Raw genomic sequence first — 20,284 nt, forward strand, 5'->3', positions numbered from 1 at the left:
AGAAAAAGGAAAAGAGAGAAAGCAGCTATTGGACTAATACTCTTTCTTTTTTTTTCCTAATAAATTTCTTGGGTTAGTTTTATAGAAGAAAGTGATTTTCTGGGATCCTGTGCCATTGTCATAAATGACACATTGTCAGAAGGTGATTCATTTTGAACCACCGAAAATAAGAGGGAAAAAAAACAAAAAAGAAAAAAATTGCCAAATTTCAGCTCTTGACATGCCTTTCAATTTGAGAAGGACTCACAACAAACTGAACAAGGGCAGCACTCACATTCCTCCACTCCCAAGCACAGTATGATGCAGCCAGCAGCCGAGGATAAGCTTGTTAACTTAGACATATTTTCAACATTGCATAAATTATCTACCTTTGGGGGGATGGAAATAATCATGACTTTCTTATTATATTTTTAAGAGAGAGGAAAAATTTTAGTCTGAGGACAGAAAGCACAAGTAGAATTAAGAAAAGAGGGGGGAAGAGCTGTACACCAGCAAAGGCTGAATTCCCATGTATTCACCTCACATCACAGAAACCTCAGTTCATTCCCAGCTACCACCCGGAGCACTCTGCTTGGCACAGAGGCCTGTGCTCTTGCTGTCATGTGATGGATGGTGCTTTGAATTCTCTAAGCACTTCCCAGAGTCAGCAATGGCTTCACACAGGTTCAGGTGAAAGGCTGCATCTGTCCAGCACATTCTTGCCTTTCGTATCACGTTTCTGCCGTGCAGCCTTCAAAAGCATTGTGAATTATCTCTTTGACTCTTGAGCTCGGGGTTTCTGCCTATCTTCCTCTAGTGTGACTGGTACTGTCATGACCAGTGACCTCCACACTGCCCTCCTAACATCCTCCAGCCTGATCTTTGCACACAGTCACCTTTGAAATGCCCCTTTTCCCTAGAGATGAGGATGAGCACCACAGACAAGGGAGGGGGGCTGATAAAGAGAAAGCATGAAAAGAAACCTTTTTAATGTTTTCTGCTACCCCAGTTGATGTGGTTGAGGGGCTCATCATTATCCCAAGGAAAGAAGGTCCCATCATCAAGCACTGCTTTTTTAACAGGACCACAAATGAGCTGTACAGACCCATGGTGACTGATTACACTCAGGTAAACAGGTTTCCAAGAGAAGCGCAAGTGGCCTTGGGCACAGAAAGCCCTACTAGATCCCCAGGGAATACATTGGGATGTTATTACTGAAGCATCTGAATACAAGTGATGGCACTGACTTTTCTTGTTGTCATGTATTGTATGCAATAGTGAAGTTCACAAGAAAGTCCCTGGCACTTCCCTGGCAATACAATAGTTCTCAGACAAGCCAGGCTATTTCAGGAGTGCAAGGACAGGCTCAGGTGCAGAGGCAGGCTGCTTGGATGGGGAATTCTTGCTCTGATGAAAGAAATGGGGAAAGATCTGCATTCCCTCCATGCTGCTTGTGTTGGAGGAAATAATCAATCTGCATAGAACACCCACTGGTACTGGTCAGGAGAGTCACAGAGACCCACAGGGAATTTCCAGGGTGAGAACCTGAATTTTTCAGTCAAAAAAGAAGCTCTAACTTGCACCCTCTGTGCTTGTGCCTCTACGCTTCCCCTTCCAGCTTGGTCTTTCTGAATGCCTTCTGATAAAGTAATACTTTAATTTGTTTTAAGCTCCTAGAGATCTGAGCCATGCTCAGGCAATGGACTTGCCCACATTTTCAGCACAAATAAATTTCAATAAAGGAAATTTCAATAAATTTCAATATGCACAAACACTATATTTGGTTTTCAGGCAAGAGCCTGTTCTGTACAAACACCACTAATGAGCTCCCACAGGCTTACCAGGCACCTCCAAGGGGACCTTGTGCTCCACATCAAGCCTGAGCACTGCAGAGCTGTAAGTGGGACCTCTGCCATGACCAGGTGAATTCCTTCCACCTCAAGCATCTCAATGCAGCAAATAAACCAGCATTTTTTTTCTAAATACTGATAAAAGAAACCTCGCAGCACTTGTGGGCCTGCAAGAAGCTGAGCAGAAACTCCCAAGTAAAACCCAACACTGAAGCAAAGAAGGGGGCCTGTACTCCAGACCTCACTCACCCCCTGAATCTCATCAGCCCATGTAGAATTACCCTGGGCAGACAGAGATGCTCCTCTGCACTCCCTGGCTCCCTCATGGTGCCCTACATGAGGAGGGGCCAGCTGTATGAATGAATTCCAGGTATTGCCATGAAGTTGCACCAACAAATGAAAAGTAATTCAAGAGTCATTGGGAAAGAAAAGTGAATAAGTAGCACGAGGCTACACATCATGGTGAGGAGAGATCCCTCAGGAAGACAGAAATCAGAGGTTTTGTTCCCTCATTCTGTATTCTTTAAATTGAGTGGTTGTTTTAGATATTTAAACAGGCAAATTAGAATTAAATTCCATTAAAAAAAATTTCATGAATATTCCATCAGAACCATCTTCTAGAAAGAGTTGTGGAACATGTGATTTGTCTTCAATGCCTATGTAAAATGCCTATGACAACTACAGAAACACATAAGGGGAAGGATGAGACTGGAGAATGAAAGCTGCAAAGGACACCTTTTCCTTTCCATGACATAGTCCCAGCTCAGGTGGCCCAGTCCTGCCTTCCAGCACACTACCTGGATGCACATCTGTCCCAAAAAAATTTTATTAGATTAATTATTACAGATTTATTAGTTATGAGAAAAGGAAAGAACAAACATGATTTCTGGATAATTTAAATGGACAAAGGCAATTGCTAGACTGATCACAGGCTTTTGAGACCCAAGTCATCCATCAAACTTACACCTTCTTCTATTGTAGTTATCCATCACCCTTTCCTTTAGGTAGGCTGTCAATAAATTTTGTGTCAGCAGGTCAAAAGAGATGATGCAGTTCCCAGCTTTGAAGGACAAATAAATCAAAAAACAAAGGCAAAGGAAATCAGGAAAGCTATAAAACACCATCAACTACAATTGCCCACATTGGACACAGACAAAAACACCAACTAGACCAAATAACTAGGAGACAGATAGATAGACAGACAGATAGATAGACAGACAAGACTACAGAAGAGATATATACAGGAGATATAGATATAGAGAGATATTAAAAAAAAGGATAATACAACTAGGTCAAAAATGTCACTTATTTAATTAAGTAATTTTGATTTTTTCTTTCTAAGCATGTTTTGCACATCACAATTCTCAGAGAATCAGAACTAGAAATATTGTATACTTTGGTAATAACTGACTCAATCAAACTCAAGGGAAATATGAAGATGTATATTTGTAGAGGATCTTGGGTGGAAACATAGCAATAAGAGTTGAATTTGATGCAAAATAAAAGTAGAAGAGCCAGGCAAGGTGGACCAGAGAGTGACCTGCAGTACTTATATATGTAAGAATCATTCAGAGAGGGGAAGTATTCAGAAACTCATAGGAAATAAGCAAATACACTCACTGAAGTCTCACTTTATGAATTACAGTAAAAAAAGAGAGCAATTCCAAAGACAAATGTACACAAACATATAATCCAAACCAAAGTCAAATCAGAATCTGTCCCTGGACCTTTTCCTGTGACAATACCATCTTCCATTCAAACTAATTGTGTGTATTACACCAGCCACCTTTTAGAAAGAAACCAAAAAAGGTACTGTATGTGGTTTCCAAGATTGAATAAGACATTCTATCAACATGCAAAATGAACTAATTCAGCCATTGCAAATGAACAGATTCACAAAGGAAAAGATAAACTTTCCACATCTCATTTAATTTATTCCATTTCCATTCTTCACTGCACTGAGAAAACAGCTTTACCCATTCTCTAAAGTGTTCAAATGTTATAAACTTTAATAATCAAAACAAAACCAAATAAACATTATTAACTGCTTGAGAGAATATTTTAAATGAGCAGGAGAATAAAGAAAGGATTCCTAATTCACGTGTTTGCAGTTTCTGCACTAGAAATCTCCCTAAGGGTGTATGTGAAAAAATGGCAAGAACAGGATGCAGCAGGGTCCAGAGACCTATTGCTGAGACAGAATTTGGTTTTTTACACACAAATCTTTATCCTATAAAGATGTCTAAGTTTAGCTAAAACCTTTAAAATATGTGATTTACTGGGATTTGGTTTTGTTACTTGTGTTAGATGCAGATTAAGATACAGATTTCTGAGGATGGTTCTATAAAGAATACCAGAGGTTTGAAGAATTTATTGTATTCACATGGTCTTTTGGGGGTTCAATTGCCTCTAGTGCTCCCACTTTTCAGTTTTGTTAGGCAATATCAGAGAGAGCAGGCTCATCCAGCTTCCTCAGCTGCTGTTTAAAGGCAATTTTACTACAGATTGCAACTCTGTAGTATAAGAATCATCCTAACATTTTACAGAATCAAAGTCTTCCATGTTTAGAAGAAAAAAAAAAAACATTTTCAGTGATTTGCCCAGCTTTTGAGCTGGGGTGATACCTTCAGACAGCATAATTTCAACTCCAAACTGTCATTAGACAGGAAGACAACAATAAAGCATAGTGATTTTCACTGCTGTTATAGCCAGGTCTTTCCCTGAGAAGTTGAGAAGAGGACAAAGGTCAAGAGTTTTGTAATCATCAACTGTAAGAAGCTGTAGAATTTTCTCATGGCACAGACCTGAAGAAACTATAACCATTCTCCCACTGTTAAGAAGTACACCAGACTTTCTAATGATTTTTTAAAATCTCTTAATCCAAGGTTGGTTTTTTTTACACTTTTGATTTACTATGATGTATCTAGTAGCAATGACACCACCCAGCACGCTTCTATCTTACAGGCTATGAAATACCAAACTCCATTTTCCTGAAGTACCTCTTCTGAAACGCATTCCCCTCTTTCTTGACATGTGTAAATATAAAGGTAGTAATTTTCTTTAGTGTAGACAGTTTAGGTCACCCACTCACCTGCAGGACTGTTACTGTGCTCTAATGTGGGTTTCAGTTCTGCCTTGTCCTTGGGTACAACTCAGAGGGAGAACACATGTCCAAGATGCATTTCCTCCAAGGCTTTAGCTTGTAATTTTCTTTAATTAAAGCAACATAGGGGAATTCTCCACAAAAAAGAGGCTGCTTCTTTCTTGCAAATCTCGGGCAAAGAAAAACAGGCTTTGTATCCTGTAATGCCATAAAACATAGGAAATTGATGTTCCTAAAACTGCTCTAAATAAAATAACGATGAAGGAAGATGCCAACAAACCAGGTTGACAGCTGAGACACATTAGTTAAGGCCTGCTGCTGCTTCATAGAGCACTGTATATCAAACTGTATATACCATTGTTTGCCTCACAGTGGTATCTGCGAACCCACTGTAGAGTTGGCCAAACAGCTCCCAGATCAGACTGAGTGCACTTTGCCAGGACCAGAATTTGCCCCAAGGCCTTCTTCTGCCATTAATCATTCCTGCTGTACACTGCCCACATGTTTGACAGGGTCTAAACCACTTGTGAATAATGATATTTATTCCCAAGCACCTTCTTTCATCATCATTTCATTTAGAGCAATTTTAGGAATGTCTTTTGTAGAACTTCTTTTACCCAGACCAAAGCTCAGCCCTTTTGTAAAAAGCCTTTTACCTAGCTTCATTCTGATCTTTTTAGTCTTCAAGAAAAGATCCAAGGCAAAAATATGCTGTTACTTTTTATCTCTGAAGAAACATAGGGTAGGAAATAAAAGATGTCTGGTCTCAAGAGCAAAACCTTTCAACAGCTGGGTGTTTTTAAGCACATGTAAAAATAAAGCCCTTCAGTTGTCTTTTTTTTTTTTCATCTTCAGTAATTTTTCAATTTTTATTGTTAGGATTCATACAAGGGGTAAACTGGGCACCTCCCCCTCATTTTGCCAGCAGTAAGAAATAAATTATGTAATATAGTGCTTTTTTCTCCAGTCTATTAAAATCATACACATTTTCAACCAGACAGAAATGTACAGTCACCCAAGAAAATTATTTTTTTAACTGAGAGGCTGAATTCTCACCCATGTTGCACTTTCATGTCAGCCCCATCTCGCTATAACTCTGTAAGTCACGTCTCAGAGAGACACCTCTGTAAAAACAGACAATTAAATTCCTGCACACTGGATAAGCAGCAACTGAACTAGAATGATGAAAATATCTGTTGTGTCTAGAAAACATCAGGTACCTCATTACTTTAAGAGGTAAATAAGCACTTAAATACATTAAGATATTCTGATCCTAAACTGCAGAATGGAAACAACCGCTTTGTGGTGAGGACTTGCTGAGCTGCTGGGGTTGGAAGGGTGGTACCCAAGCTATCAGATCACCTCGTTTGACACATCTCCACTGGGGGGTTTTAGGCAGCCTGGTCTCCCTCAGATGATGCTGAACAGCAATTCTTTCTTATTTCCATCAGCAGAGTCCTAGTAAAGTAAAGGCACTTCACATTTCTAGATGTATATATTTTGTCCAGATGTCACAGACCATGTCTGTTTTACTTTTACTTGCATTATAAACCGACCTTTTATTGTTCATATGAAACTTCTTTGGTTCTGTATCTTGTTTTCCTCAATTCATTTATTGCTCCATAATGGATAGCTGCTATTCAGTAAAGTACTTGAAAAATTACCACTTTGCTCTAATAATGTATTAACACTGTGCATCAGCAGGATGAAAGAGGCAGTTTAGAGCATGCTTTAGCATTTTTCCATTCTATTTTTATGGAACAGAAAACATTTCCAATTATTTAATGTTATATTAACTTCCCATTTGCCTCATCTATGTGCGGTTTATCGTATAATTCCATGCTGCAACTGGGGATTCCTTATAAGTCATACCATGCAAATCAATACAATGAAATTTTAAAAAAAAATGTGCTACAAATGTTTCATAACCTAGAGTTTTATTGGCTTATTTAAACTTTAATTAAAGTTGGATTTAATTAATTTCAGTTAGCTTATCTGCCATTGTATAGTGCAATGACTGCTGCTTGTTTTGGATTCCTGTTTTATTTTGATATAAAAGTCTTTAGCATATCACAGTGCTGAAAGGTATGGAGATTACACGAGACTATAAAGCACTGGGAACATCCTTGGATGTCAGTGAAGTAGTTTGACATTTACTGTGATGTTTCACAAGGGATTAGACCCTCAAACAGTGACACTCCAGGGAGCAGTATTACTGTATCACCTGGCATGTGCCTGACATAGCAGGAGTTGAAAGACAGTATTTGGGAAAAAAATCAGTAAGGAAAACAGACCATTAAAAGGTGATGGAAAAATGCCACAGTCAGTAGGTTACATCACCTCTCAAACCAAGTATTTCCTTTCATCCTTAAAAAAAATATTAATTCTTCATGTAATGCCAGCTTCATGTAATGCCAGTTTTCTTCACAAATCTATCATGTACCACCTCACTCAGCAGATCCTTCATGCTTCTTTGTTTGGTATAAAACTTCTGACTATCACTGTTTCTACTTCTATCACACCCTTTTTGAGGGAGGATAACAATATACACCATATTCAAGATTTTGGATGGCTTTCTAAAAATCTGATTTCTACAACTGCATAATAATGTTTTCTTTTCTATTCTTTATGTCTCCTCTATAATCCCCAGTGCTTTACTTCTCCTTCTTGCTGTTGAACTTCAAGCAGTACTCAGAGAACAATCCAGAAAGGCTTCATGATCTCTCCTTTGCATAGTAATATTGCAGTTAGAGCCTACCATGCACAAAAATAGAACAGTTTTTCCCCTCTATGCATTAATTTGCATTATTGTTACTGAATTTCATCTGCAATTTTATTGCCCAGTCATCCAGGATTTCAGGATCCTTCTGTATGTGTTGCCAGTCAGCTTTGGGCTTGTCAGAACAAAGCAAATTTGTATCATCAGCCTAGTTGTTTTCTTGGTTCCCTTTTCCATCTCTTTTTAATTTCTGAACACCTCAAATAGAACAGATCCCAACAGAGGTTTCCCTGGAACAACTAAAACCTGATAACTGTTCCCCAACTTTTATCTAGTTTTTACTATTAACTTTTCTATGACATAAAACCTCAAGTCAGCAGGAGAACTTGGTGAAGGGCTTTGCTAAAAAATCCACACACACGATGTGAGCAGAACAGCCCTGTGCACATACCTTGGCTCTTACTGCAGTAGGGTTTTCTGCAAAATCCATGGAAGCTCTTTCCCACTGTCCCCTATCTTTCCTTCCCTCTCTTTCCACAGCTCCTGTTTCCATGCCAGATGCAGAAATCAGGCTTCCTGCAATAAAGCCACTCCTCCTTATGTTCTTGTAAAGATTGGCATTGTTTGCCTCTTTCCTCACTGCTACTAAGACGTATTTAAACACCACGTACTACTGGAAATAGTTTATTAGTTTTACACTTCAGATCCTCAGAGAGCTTTAGGGCACAAGTACATGAGCCTGGCAATTTGTAACTGTAAATTTTATTGATTTGCTTTCAAAAGGTTTCTGCCGAGGTCTCAGCACGGGACAGTTCCTCGGACTCAGCCCAGCATGTGTCCCACCTCTGCCGTGAACTATTCTGCAGAGATTCATTGCACTTGCCCATGATGACCTTTACACCCCTTCCTCCACTTCCACCACAGACCCACAGGCACTCTGCAGGTTCCCTTGCCTTGCCAGAATTTGGGAAGTTTTCTATCATCAGTTTTTAGGCCTTCAGGTGTTTCAAATTCTCTTCTGATTCTTCTGCTGTGTTTTACATTTCAGCTACCAGAACTTTTTTTTTTTAACTTTTCCTATTCTTACATATATTTCATATTTTAAAGTGTGTCTTTATTACTCCTAATAGCATCTTTTACACTGCTGTTTTATCTGGCTGAATTTTTTCCCTTCTAAGGAATTTTTTTTTTTTTTAAACAAAGTATCTATTCTAATAGACCATCTTTAAACAACCTCTATGCCCTTGTAAGCTTCTCCTTTGACTGGTTTTCTTAATTTAATGTTGCTTCCCTACATAAAATAAAAGTTACCACTCTGGGTGTTTGGTGTGTGTCTTTTCTGTCCTGAGGACGTTGAATAGAAAGGAAGTATATTCACTGATACAGATGGGCTCTTCTACAGCTAAGTCATATGCATGGTTCAATGAACTACTCATAACTAAATCACCATCTGATTTTCCTCCTTCAGGTTCCCTGATTACTTGACCTAAGAAAGAAGTATTAGCATCTCTAAATCTGTGACCTCTTAATCAAATCCTATACGGTGTAGGAGCAGAAAGTATCTCCTCATCCCTGAAAATCAAAGCATGTTTCCTTACAGCAGTGTATTCTCTAAGAAATATTATCTTTTAAATAAACCCAAGTTATTTGAAATAAAGTCCACTTATTTTGTAAATTAAAGTAAGATAAAGAATGGGAATAAAAAGGACAGATTAATGGTTTCTCCTACATTGAACCTTGAGAATCTATATGGGTTCCTCAAGTGCCATACTTTCTATTGTCCTCTTGAAGACTTATTCAGCAAAGCAAAACCTCAGGGTACAATGAAATATGTTGCTTCTTGATGCTGGAATTAAATGCAGAACTATATACTTTAACATGAAGTTGTGTTCAAGAAATCCAGAACCTAATTTACAAAGGATAATAATTTTGTGCATATAAACCTTGAGTGAGCACGTTTGAAGCAAGACCTCCTTTCCATTATTTTCACTGCTTTTCCAAGGGGGGATTTGAATCTGCAAATTGGAGAATAAGGGAACTGAACTGAAAACTTACACTAGGCAAGCTGCTAACAGAATCATTATGTTACACTTATGCATCAGTGTTTAGCAGCCTAAATTCACAAGCCTACCCTCAAGCAGTGATTATTATGTGATACCGGAAATAATCCTACTTTTTTGGAAGACTTCCTGTTTATTCCATCTGAAAGCTAATTTAGATTCCTAAAGATCACAATACAGCACCAATTCAGCAGTATAGACTTCGTCAGTGAAGCAGTTTCCGCTTTGAGGATTTTGCATCCTGAAATACCTACAGCAGATGGTAGAAAGCAGAGAATCCAACTCTGAGCAATCACATCCATGGTACTGATTGCACATAACAAGATTTGTGTCACTCCATCAATCAGTAGAGCTGTGCAAACACATGGTTAGCCCTTTTACTTACCCAGTTATGACAGACTACCTCCTCCAGACTCATGCTTGCAGACCTGCAGGGAGGAGTGAGCAATGGCATCACAGACACCAGCTCAGAAGGGAGTGTTTCAGAGCAGAGGAGCAGCATGTATAAAAGCAGTTGTATTGTGCATGTAGCTGCCTCCTTTGGCTGGCCAAAGTGCTAATTTGCGTCCATGCAAAACACTGAATCAGACTTTGAAAAGAGGGAATCCAGAGGAAATCCACACAGCTGTTATAAATTTTCATGGGAGTGAGTCTGTTATGCACCTTGCTATCAAGCCCTCATGAATGAGACAAAAACCTGTGTAGAAAAAGGTACCGTGCACTGCAGATGTGAGTGAATGAGGTATCAAAATCTGATAAAAGGACCATTCAAATGAGTGGGGGAATTTGCCCCCAGCGACCTCCGTCTTTTTTGTTATTAAAATGACTTGTCATTTTATATGCTTTTTACTACACGTTACCAATCTGTATTTACTCATCCCTGCTCCACTCAGAGCCATTACAGACAAAACAAATCCTGTTACTGTCCTCCCTTTGCCCCCTTGCTAAGGACACCTCTCTAAGGCAGCAGGACACAGAGTCCCATGGGGGTTCCCAGCATGACTGAAAACGACTGTCACCCCACTGATATTCTGCCTCCTTTGCTTTCCTGAACTGACCAGTGTCATGAGAAGACAGAGGCTTACCCTGAGCCCCTGTGGCTTTGGCAAATCAGCGCAGTCAATCCACTGAATTTGAGTAGACTTTAAGACAAGATTATGGGAGAAGCACAACACAAAGCAGCCATAATTTCCAGGGAACTTGGCTCATGGTATTGATTGCTGGGAGGACTAGTCATGAATACTGCAGGAGGCTACACATTTTGAGTGCTCATCAAATGAGGGAACATCAGTTTATCTCATTAGTTTTCATCAGGATAAAGAGCTCAAAATAATATGCAAGTGTGTCTCCCGAAAATAAATTTTTTGCAGAAAACAGAGCTGTCAACAGCAGGAGAAAAAAATGTGTTCATCAAGAGATGCTTCCTAAAGGGACAGCAGGGATGTCACCAAGGGAAGCTTAGGGATGAATAAGTGTTGAAAACCATACTTCATTTTTATACCACTGATTGCTGCTGTCACAGACCTTCGATCTCTTGAGGCAGCATTTCAATCTCTTACACAGGTAGAAGTGTCTATATAAACACCAAAGAAAGGGGGTTTCTTGTGTTTGGAGATAAAACACTGGTGGATTCATTCACCCAAGGAATCCAGAAAATCTTTTCCTACTCATTCTGAAGAAGTGTCTTCAGAAACACCAACTAAAGCCTCCACCTGCACAGAACACGATAGTTAATTCCCATAAGCAGGACCAAACAGATCAACTCTCTGATAATTTCTCTGCCAGATCAGGTACAACCTTTTTTTTTTCTAAACCAACTCAAGACCAGATTCAAAGTTCATTTTTGATGTTGGAAGACTGATGTGCAATGACAACCACACATCGTGTGTGTGGCACAGAAAGAGACTTCCCACTCAGGGATATTTCACCTCTGGATCCCACAGGACATTCCACACCAGGTGGGTGCCAGTAGCCCTAACACTGCCAAGGGGGAGGATAGTTTGCTTCCATAGAGACGTTTAAAAATTGTCATTGATTAAACACAGCAGAGGGAGCCAAATTATCCATTTACATTGCAGTGGTGCTGCCACATGTAGCCTGCAAAACGGATTCATTTAAACAGCCAATGTGATTTCCCATTGCAGATACCAACTAGAAGACATTTCTGTCCATGGGTAATGAGGAGAGCAGGAGCAGGTTTTCCCCCCAGCATACAGGCATGAAACAGGCAGCAATCACAACAGACATGACGAAACACAGCAGCCACCAAAGGAAAAAGATATTTTGTTGTTTAACTTTTTTCTGGGCCACTTCATTACCTTGATAACTGTTTATTCTTCTTTCTCTTCTGCTAATCATTTACTGTTCCACATACAGCACTCAGTCTTGTCATCAGCCACGGATCAGGAGATCAGTGTGTTTATCTGTCCTCCCATACTCCAGTCTCACCAGGCACCCAAGAGATGCTCAGTTGGGAGTGGCAAGGTAGTGATAAGTTTCTCCTGCATTTTAGTCCCACCTTCTGATAAGACATTGCATTCAACAGTGGTAACACACTCCACTTCTGCTGAACATAAATGCTCTGAGAATCAATAAAAATAATTATTTAATCATATGTATAATGCAGACGATTTATTTTGCCTTTACCCCCAAAAAAACTCTGTTGGTAGCGCATAAACAGGCTTTGACTGCAAATCCTTGAGAATCACTGGCACTGTTACAAGACTTCTTATAGAGTCACATACCTCAAATATAGCAGGATTCATGTTTGCAAAAATCCCACCATAGAGCTCTCGGCTGCAGAGCTGATGGCAGGTGCAGCAAGGCTGAAGAGGGTTAATGGGGAGGGAGCAAGAGGATAACTTCCATATTCCTACCTTTATCTGCTCTAAATTGAAGTGTTATGCTGAATGAGAGACTCAGAGAGGAACCTAGGTATTATTAATGCACAGGAATCCAACTGCAAAGATATTAAGACAATCAGCTAGGTAGGATAATATTTTGCTTGAACATGTTTTAAGAGTAATTATATTCAGAAAAATTTAGCCTTAATGCTTTACGCAGTTTTAAAAACTAATTGCTAAAGGAAACAAATTAAATACCCAGATTATCTCTTCCCTGAGCTATCCATCTGATATGGTTTGAAGCCGGCTCCCTGCCAAGTCTCCAAACCTTACCACCAGAAGTCCCCCCCCCCAACCTCAGGGAGAAGAGGGAGAAAAAAAACTAAGAAAAACCCGAAACGAGAGAGAAACAACCAAAGTGAGATATATAAATATATTTACACTTATATACAATTTCACAAGGGAAAGGGAAGGGGGAAGGGAAAAGCGAACAAAACTAAAATAAAATATATAGATATCCCAAGACCCAATATCTAACAACTAAAAAGTTAGCAAAGAAAAATAGCTCACTACTCCCCTGGGACAACCGAGAGTCGCTCCGGAACGATCGCCGGCAATCTCTGTCTCCCAAGGTCGGCAAGGCCTAACCAGGCCTCGCTCCCCAACACGGCAGACTCAACAGCAGGGGACCTGCACCTCCAAGCCGCCGGAAGGAAGAGAGCGAAGGCCTCTCCTCCTCTCTTCTTATAATCTGGTTTACGTAAAAATTGTAGGGAATACTGGGTAAATCTGGACCCTTCCTTGGTTACAAACTGGTCACCAAGGAAGGCCTAGCCCAAACCACCACACCATCAAAAGCCTTTGTGCTGTATATCTCTTGCATTTTAACCAGCTAAGGAGCTCATGTGTGAGCCCTCTCTGGTTCTGAAGGACAAAAGGAGTGTACATGTGCAGGGAGGGAGGAGGAAGAGAACAGGTTAATTCTCTGGGCACTGTAGTTCATCATAAAAGTTTAAAGTTTACGATCTCCAGCAAAATTTTAGTTTCTCATTGTAGGCATTTTGAGATGTGTAATAAAGTGTTACTGCATTCACCTGGAGAGAGCTAGAAGTTTGGTGTAGTCATGTTCTTCTGAAAAACTTTGTGCAAATGCTTTCACTCATAAGGAGGGACAGTACCACTTTTGTCTGTCTGAAAAGAAGTATGATGCAAGTTAAGGAACAACATGAATGTAAAATAATAGAGTAATTAAAATACAGAAGAAAACAAAAGGGGGAGCAACAGGGAGGTGAGAGGGATAAACTACTCCTAAAAATTTTTTTTACCTTATAAATATGTAATTATATCAAGTATAACTTTCCTATCTATACATAAACCTCTTAGGTCTGGGTTTAGATTCTCCAGTAATCTGGGTATGGCACAGATTTCCCGCAAAGCAGCAACTGTATAAAACCTCATTCCCTTTTTTCTTCATCCATGTTAATCTATTCTGTATCTGTGCTACCCGCATCACCTATAGATACATTTCTGCATCACCCAGGGGAGTTTATAATTCTCTGCATCTTTTGAAATGGTCAGATGTGCCAATTCATACATTACATTATACAGATGGAGATACTTAAATGAGACACTGATAATCTGAATAATCAATTTACTTGGACCATTTGAGATCCCCCCTGCTGAAGTCAGATGTGTTCTTCTACTTCTATGACATTATCGTAATTGCTTAAACCACTTTTGTTGCGATATTTTTTCCACCTTAATTACCTTGTCATTTATTATTAGGGATTTTAATATGGCCATTAAATGTCACACATAGCTTTCAGTTTTTGGTCTCTGGCTGGTTCACATTCCTGTAATTCAGAAAGGTTCAGTCATATGCATATTTTTATACTTTGACATGTTTAAAACTATACTGAATGTCAAGTTTATTACAGCATTAAATTGATAAACTTGCTCTAACAATCAATGTATAAATAATCAATTTAATGCTATAATAAAGAAAACATAAAACAGCGAACCCTCTGTCAAGTTTGCTGAGGTGCAGTGACATTTGGTGGTCATGCATGGCAACATTTGTACAAGCTTCATTTAGAGAAGGTGGCAGGTTAATTGGGACAGAACAAAATGCAGTACAGCATCCATAATAAGCAGCCTGTACGAGTGATATAAAAAAGGGAAAAAGAACTGAAAACCTGCTTCCACTTCTTCCAGACATGTCCTCTTAAACTAATATTCAGAATACACAGATATCTTGAATTAGCACCAATGCATTTTTATACATTTATATGAAAATATACCAGGATATCTCAGCAGGCATCAAGTTGTTTTTCTCCATCTACAAACAAAATGTTTGTAGCTCCAGATTCCCATCACAGTAGCTGGATGAAGTGCAGATATGTTTTCCTTGGATTCAATAGTTGGTTCCAGAAAAATTTAAACTAACGGAACCTGAAACCAGTATGGAGGGGTAACACTCAGTAGTGTGACACAGCATTCCTTTGTTTCCTATTAATGTATACTCATGTATTTTCCCTTACCTCCAAAGCCTGTTATGGAGAAAAACCTAAATCAGGGGTTGATGAAGAATTGAAGGCTTCTGTGGCAACAACATCAATATTTATCTGTAGAAATTACAAGCTTCAGCTAGGATGCTAGAGAAGGACTCTAAAATCTTTCAAACTGATCATCAGGCATATTTTATAATGCAGTTTGTGTATTAGTATTTCAGAGATATGCTCTCTTCCCTTCCCAGAGTGCTGTACTCACACTATGACAGTTACAGAGCAACCAAGACTGATATGCTGAAAAATGCTAATTGATAGTCAAAGTTAGCTTTGCAGATGGATTAAACTATAAAAGATACTGGTTTGAAAAAAGTAGATACTTATCACCGAATCTATTTTTAACATGCTCAGGTTGACTTATTATTTTTTCATCAAACCTATAATCCTAAACTGAAATACCAGAAGAGGTTTGGTTTGCTTCTTATTTTCCCTCTTTCACAGACTGAAGGGGCAAGATACGGCAGATATCCTTGATCCATCACCTCAGCAGAGGTGAGGATTGGTTCATCCCCTCCAGTATCAAGTAGCTGACACAGGCAGGTCCTTACCAGCAGGATTTGAGGACTCTTCACCTTGTACCACTTCAGCTGGAAAAACCTGTTGCATAGGCAACAACATCACTTGCAGGTCAACAGCCCTCTCACAGGGGATTTCCAATACTACAGTTCCCCACAATATATTTGCAATTTGCATTCTCTGAAGACACTAAAAATAAATAAATAAATAAGAGCTATGGGATTTGTATCAGATCCAATAGTGAATAACTGTGCAGAGTATTTGCCACCCTTTGCCCAAACACACTAGACATCGTTACCCCATAAAATGACTGCAGATTTGCATTAAATATGTAAATATGTCCCTCAGCAGCACACTTGACCCAATGCAAATGCAGCCACACCTGGTGTTTGTTTGCAAACCACTCCAGAAGGTTTACAAATTCAATTAAGGAAAAATGCAATGAGCTGTGGCAGAGAAGCTAAGTGTTGTATAGGCAGGAAGGCATCACCTATAGGGACTACTCTGCAGGCACAGATGAATTATAGAGAGCAATGGAGATTCATGCTAAATGTGGCAAAAGCATCTCACAAGCTCGTGGCAGGCATGTGCATGGGATAACTGGGTGTCACAACTTGGGGTTTTGCGGAGCCTTCAAAGTCCCAGCAGAGACTCCGCCCTGGGAGCAGACCCTCAAGAGGCAGGCACTGCACCCAAGTCTCGGGAGAGCCAAAGGGTGTTTTGAGCTGATGGTAATGATCTGCAGCACCTGGGACTCTTGAGTGCTGCAGGCTTCCAAGGAAGTGAAGGGGCAGAGCCAGGAGAGGTAAAACCCCGACCTCCCCTCGGCTCCCTGCTCCTGGCAGCTCCAGCCATTCCAGCCCCCCATCAAAATCACAGCCTCTCTTTGTTCTGGACACTGTTCCTGCAGAGAAGATTTGCTCTTGCCAGATGATGACGCCAGAGTCCCAAATGCTTATTTAAGTGTCATGAGCAGCAAAAAGTATGTATTACTGCTGTGTTAACAGTAACTTGTCTTTGTATATGAGGCAATTCCTCCTTGCACATAAACAAGATTTTGAGCAGAGCAGCAGAAGGGTTTTTTTGGGAGGATGGAGAGCCCACTTATGGCAGTGTGTACACAGACTTTGAGCATGCTAGGAAACCAATCCTTAATAGAAATGCAGTTAAAATGTACAACTAGTTTGATATATGTAAAGTTACGATGCATCTTAAGAATCAGAGAAAGACATAATTATTGACAACAAAATAGTATTAGAGGTGAGGGAAAAAAACATAACTGATCCATGGTTAGCTAAGCTGTAGTTCTGCCTCCAGCTGGCTCAGAATATAGGGCAGAGAAACATTGGTCATGTGTAGATTCCACTAAGGTTACTTTCCCTGTTGAGCACAAAGAGTGTGAATGACCGGAGGCATTGGCTTCTCTCACAGTCAAGCATCACCATCTACTTCCCAAACGCTTTAGGATCATGAGCAGATTCCAAGAGCTGCTTTCGGAAACTTCTTCCCTTGAAAGAGCATGATTTCATCACCCCCCATCTCCAGAAAAACACTGCAGGGGCAACAAGAGGAGATCTGAAAACAACTTTCTTCCAGCCTCAAATATCACAAACCCTTCCCTGGACATAATCTCTTTCCCCAAGAAGTGCAAGCAGAGAAAGTTCTCTTTTCAACCACACAGCTCCCTTTCTCTCCCCCCTTTCCCAAGGAGGCCTTTAGGCTGCTGCCACTGCCACTGCTCCCCCTGCCATGGCTGCTCTTAAACCTTTCTCTAGTGGCATGGGAAAGCAAGTCAAACATTAAGAGAAGACTGACATATTCTTGTCGATGTATTGTTGTGCATCTACATAGCACCAGATGTATCTAGCTCTCAGCCTCTCAAGTCTGGTCTCTCCTATAATGAATCAATAATCATTAGCATAACAAAGGAATTAGAACTTCTCATCACATCATGGTAAGACAGAGTCTCGTCCCAATGCTGTTTATGAACCACATTTCAATTTCTTCACTCGGAGTAAACAGCACCTTGCTCTGTTTTCCCACTGTGCTGAGGCCTCTTCATGAAGCACTGTGTCACTCCTTGCAATCAGCTGAATCTCCTGCTCTTCCAATTTGTTATTGCTAAGCTCCTAGCTTAAATGCTGGGCTTTGAATTTTTTTTTTTAAGAAAATGTACCGATAGGCACTTGGGTCCTCGAAAAAAATCTCCCCACACTTGCTTCCAGCCCCATCTCAGAAACAAGTTATTGAACAAAAATAAAGTTGGATAAAGCAAAGCTACAAAATTTGATATGCTCTCTCACAGTGCTCTCTTTAAGCCTGAAGGCCTGCCTAAATCAATTTTCCACACTGCCTTTTCTTTTGCCTTGCTTAATTCTGATTACACTGCCAAATGACTGTACTTGTTCATTTGTGGTCCTCAACTTCCTAGTTTTTTTTCATATGATGTTTTATACTTTCCATATGATGTTCTATAAAACCTCCTTCAAATATTTCACTGGTATTCAGATTCACTGTATTTCCACAAGCAATTCCTACAAAAACAGATAAACCTCTGTCCAAGTTCAGTACAATTTCCACTTCAATTTAAAAACCCATCATCCAACAAATTCAGTGTCCACTACAACCCAAAAGGAAGAACAGTTAACTTTACAATGTAAATACCTTTCAATGCAACGATTTGCACTGTTTTGGAAAACAAAATGTTTTACTGTAACTGCTTATTTCAAATGTGGAATTATATTTAACAATTCCTACCTTATAATGACTGAAATGTAGGATACAAATCAAACACGGGACTATAAATCCATAAGAAACAATGTAATTAATCATTCTTTTGTGTAAATAACTGAATGATCTGGGTCTCCTGCCTTAGTTGAAAGTTTATTGAATCAAGCATTGGCTACATTTGTCTCTAAGGTTACCACTGCACCACTTTAAAGTAGAGCGACAGCTCTGAATAGAGCAACAAAAAGTCTCTTTGCTTGTCTCCTCTGAACGCTCTTCTTTCTTACTGCTCTCCTAATGGTGCTGAAAACCTCCCTAAGAATGGATTCTACACATTATTTGATTTGTCAAATGTATGTTCCAGGAAAAGGCTGAGAGGTGGAACAAACCAGTGCACTTCTTCAGGAGTGCTTTGTTCTTCGTTAGGATTTTGGAAGCCTCTGCCCATTTTATTAAAGCAACTCTTCTGCAACACTATCAGAGACAAGATATTCTGTCCGTGCATTATATGCCCTCACCTTTTTTTTTCACAGTACTGTCAGAGCATTTACAGACACCACCAGAGCTGTAATTGCTGCCAGCTGGTCTCTCAGTTGGATGTGTGGAGTCGGTCACCGTGTGCCCTGGCCAAGCGCCCCACCCTCACCTCTGACAAACTGGAGAACAGCATGATGACCATATTGCTTAGTCATTTTTTAACAATATTCTTCTTATCCCCGAAGGTAACAATTTCATGCCTTTGCCTATCAATTGTGTTGCTTGATGGACTAAAATCTCAGACTACAACCCCCTTTCATGGAGCTGTGAAGGTTCTGCACTGTCTGGAGGATGGGAACACCTGCCTGTGCAGGTACTTGCTCCCCAGCTGAGTCTCTGGACATCACCTGTGTGTCAGCCTCTCCATTCCCTTAGAAGCATCCCTGACAGATGAACTCTCAGCTCACTTATGACACAAAATATGCTACAGCAGAAAACATGATTTTCCTTAGGGAAAAATTTTCTGAGCATCTCCCTACCAATTATATTCCAACTGCTGGTTTTATCAATCAGAAGTTTTTGGTTTTTCTTTCTTTTTTCTTCGGTCACGAAATCTAAAAAAGTGCTGTTAGCACTTTATGGGATACTTTAATTAAAAAGAATTGTATCTATATCATTTGTGTTCTCATGGGGTATAGGCATTATTAAATCAATTTAGCTGTTTTCAAGTTCTACTTACGTAAAAGCAGGATATTGGATTTCTAAACTAATTATACAGGAAAGAAGTCTGGTCCGCTTTAATGGAAACTTTGGACTGCATACACTCATGTGGTTTAATTTCCTTAATTCCCTCCAAATACCTGATCAGCTTTATCTAACAACACTGTAATTTCCAGACATTGGAAAACAAGCACGTATTTTACTTACCACATTTAGGTACTAGGTTTGTAAGATGCATATTGTTTTACCTGCCTGGTGAGTGAATCACTAACACTTGCCATCCACCTACCTCCTTGATGCCAGGCTCCTTCTTGACTTTCATGTATGAAATTCAACAGACAGAAGTTTAACTAAATCCCTTCTTTTATTTTCAAAGCTCCAGGCACCTTGGAAGTTGTGATTCCCCTTAGCCACATCCCACAAGCTCCTCATTCTCTGAAGCACTCTTGAATTCATTAAGAGGATAAAGAGAAGCAAACTTAATGGCACTGAAAGACGTTTTGCAGAAGATGCACCAGTAATCAATGCCGATGATGTTCTTCTTTCCCAGAGGCAACTGATTTGCCAGGAGGAGTTACTCAAGTAAATATAAAATGCCTGGACCACTGCACCTTGCCTGTGTGCTTCTAGACTGTGCAGAAGAAATGTGTTCAGTATCTTTGGGTCAGTCTTCCTCTTGCTTCAGTTTCTTCAGTAGTGTCTAATAAACCTGCAAGGAGGGAT

This window comes from Lepidothrix coronata, unplaced genomic scaffold (assembly GCF_001604755.1).
Source record: "Lepidothrix coronata isolate B3197 unplaced genomic scaffold, Lepidothrix_coronata-1.0 Scaffold86, whole genome shotgun sequence".
NCBI classification, from domain to species: domain Eukaryota; kingdom Metazoa; phylum Chordata; class Aves; order Passeriformes; family Pipridae; genus Lepidothrix; species Lepidothrix coronata.